The sequence below is a fragment of the Pelecanus crispus genome, chromosome 10 (assembly GCF_030463565.1).
Source record: "Pelecanus crispus isolate bPelCri1 chromosome 10, bPelCri1.pri, whole genome shotgun sequence".
Taxonomy (NCBI): domain Eukaryota; kingdom Metazoa; phylum Chordata; class Aves; order Pelecaniformes; family Pelecanidae; genus Pelecanus; species Pelecanus crispus.
The window spans coordinates 28,703,339-28,705,896 of NC_134652.1; the positions used below are offsets into that span (position 1 = coordinate 28,703,339).

At 52.1% G+C, this 2,558-nt stretch overlaps 1 protein-coding gene across 3 annotated transcripts in view; it reads left to right on the top strand.

The window, feature by feature from the left end:
* The first annotated feature begins 369 nt into the window (after positions 1-369).
* ANXA11 (annexin A11) overlaps positions 370-2,558 on the top strand; it is a 27,654-nt gene continuing 25,465 nt past the window's right edge. Inside the window, exon 1 of one of the 3 annotated variants that reach the window (XM_075717521.1) lies at positions 370-405. The gene's annotated coding sequence lies outside the window, so the exon portion shown is untranslated. Of the gene's footprint in view, positions 406-592; positions 599-1,129; positions 1,282-2,558 lie in introns of those variants that run through there. The other 2 variants (XM_075717523.1, XM_075717522.1) reach the window with 2 other exon arrangements.

The following is a 2,558-nucleotide window of genomic DNA, read 5'->3' on the forward strand; positions in this document are numbered from 1 at the left end:
CGCCCCGCAGGCCCCCTCGGGGAGGGTCGCCGCTGACAGCCGCCCCGCAGGCCCTCTCAGGGAGGGTCGCCGGGACACGCCGCCTCCCTCTGGGCCGCCGGGCCGCAGCCGCGCCGCCGCTTCCCCGCCGGCCGGGGCAGCTGCGGCAGCGGGCGGGGCGGCCCAGGCCCGGCCCCGCCGCAGCCGTCACGCTTTCCCCCGCCCGGGCTCGGCCGGCGCTTCCCCGCCCCCGGCTCTGCCTCGCAGCGAGGCCGGCGGCGGGGCGGGCGGAAGGAGGCGCGGCCGCGGCGGCTCCTGCTCCTCCTCCTCCTCCTCCCGCCGCTCCCGCTGCCCCCCGCCTCCGCCTCGCAGCGCGACCGAGCCGTCAGGAGGGGCGGCGGCCGCAGCGGCTCCCGAGGACCCGCGGTAGGGGCGACCGCCGGGGCGGGGCGGGCCGGGCCGGCGGGAGCGGGGCGAGTGGCAGCCTGTGCGGCGGGGCTGCGGGCCGGGCCGCTGCCCCCGGGCTGACGGCGACAGCGGGGAGAGTCGGCGGCCCGGGGTGACAGGCGGCGGCCCGGGGGCTGGCGTAGGGCGAGCTGGGGCCTGCAGCAGCTCCGCCGTTCGTAGAAAGCTGCTCTTGTTTCTCAGGCAAATGAGGTGGTTTCAGAGGAAAATGAGCGTTTTGCTCTTGCAGTTCCGTGCTTTGCCTGTGTGTTCAGCCTGTCTTGAACTTCTGGGTTTGGTGCGTATGGAGGAAGAAGCCTAAGATGGTAGGCTTGTCAAAGCCATTACACAACCCCTTTTTTTTTTTTTTTTTCCTTACCAAACACCCCTTTCTACAAACTGCTTGTAATGTACTTCGCTTTTTCTTACACTACGTGTAATTAAAGTGTCTTAAAGCAGAAAGTCTTAAACTGCTGCTGTACCTTGTGTAATCGAAAAACGTGTAATACATTAGACAGAAACCAGCATGAACGCCTCGACATTCAGAAAAGCAGCGTTCTTCCCTGTCCCCCTCCTGTTTCTGGAGAAGAGAGGCTGGGCAGTGAGGAGTATCTTCTTGGGACATCTTTTCCTCATTTGTCAGATTAGTGGTAGTTCCTGGAAGCCTCTTTCTGATAAGGAGGAACAGTTGAGGAAAAAAATCTTCTGAGGGGAGTGGCAGAAGCATGGAAAGCAGCTCAGCCAAAAATAGGGGCAGATGCATTGCGACAGAAAGCCTGAGGTGAAGGTGCGGAGAGAAAACAGACTGACAAGAAGGAAGTGTTCTGGTGCAATGTGTTTTGATGAAGGAGGTAACTGGTAGGTTTTTAAAAGCCTGGCTGCTGTAGGAGGTGGGGGGGTCATTTCCTGACACCCCTCCAGCACGCTGTTCTCTGTTGAGTGAGTCCGTGCTCTGCTGGAGCACGCACGGTAACATCAGAAACGGTACACAACCAGTGCTGTAAAGCTTGGGTGCATGAATGCTTTCTGCACAGCTTGGCTATTTCTATAATTTCCTGGTTTTGGAGCTGCCATAAGAGTTGTGCAGACCACTCTCCTACCACCGATGCAGGAGATAACTTGCAGTGGGTGTTGCTTCCGGTTGCGCCTGTGGTCCGGTCCCTGCTGCATTTCTGCTGAATTTCTTCTACTACAATGCCTCTGCAGCTACGCTTGTAACTTCTCTCCCCCTCTACCCCCAAAACACCATACATCATATGGTGTACCACGTATACTACAGATTCAGCAAGATTTTCAACGGCCTTATGATTTTATGTCTGTGTCAACAATGACATTTACGTACCTATCCCTTGCCTGACCTCAGTGTGAGGTCAGGAGCCAAAACATCTCTCTGAATCTGGACCGAGAATTTCTGGAGTAGTCATCACACTGATTCATATGCTATGTTACTTCTTTAGCTTGTTCTCTATAGTCCCCAGAAGTTTTGAGTTGTTAGACTGGAAATTCTATGAAATGTCAAAAGTCACTAAAAGATAGAACAAAACTATAGTGGGATGCAGCTATTTTATGGAGGTATTTACGTAGTCAATACAGTATATTAAAGAAAAAACATTGTAAAAACTGTAGTGTTAAATAACAAAACACATAATCCGATCTACTACAGAAAGTCAAGCTGAGGAGTCTGTCTGGTTTGAAGGCTACAGGAGATGCTGTTTTCTAGACCTCTAGCAAGTTTCAGAAGATGGAGCATCCAGAGGGTCTGTTCAATAACATTGCGTTAATCAGCACTAAGATAGAGGCTGTCTTAGTTCTGTGGTAGCAATCTAGGGATAAAAAAAGGAAGCTATAGTTAAAGCAGAGAAGTAATCAAAAAGAGCAGATTGTTTAATGGTAGCTACAGAAATAGCAGGGCTTTTTAACAAATCGCAAGTTTCATTTATTTTTAGCTAAGGCTCTGTGTAATCATCCATAGAAACTTCTCTGTCAGCTTCAAATTGCAGTTCGAGGCTTCCCTTGAATTAAGTATACGACTGAGTAACAGCACCAATGTAATTTCTTCTGTTTATTTCATACATTTGCGTCTGCTATCTTGAAGCATGTTTCTTATTGGATATAGTTTCAAATTGTATTATATA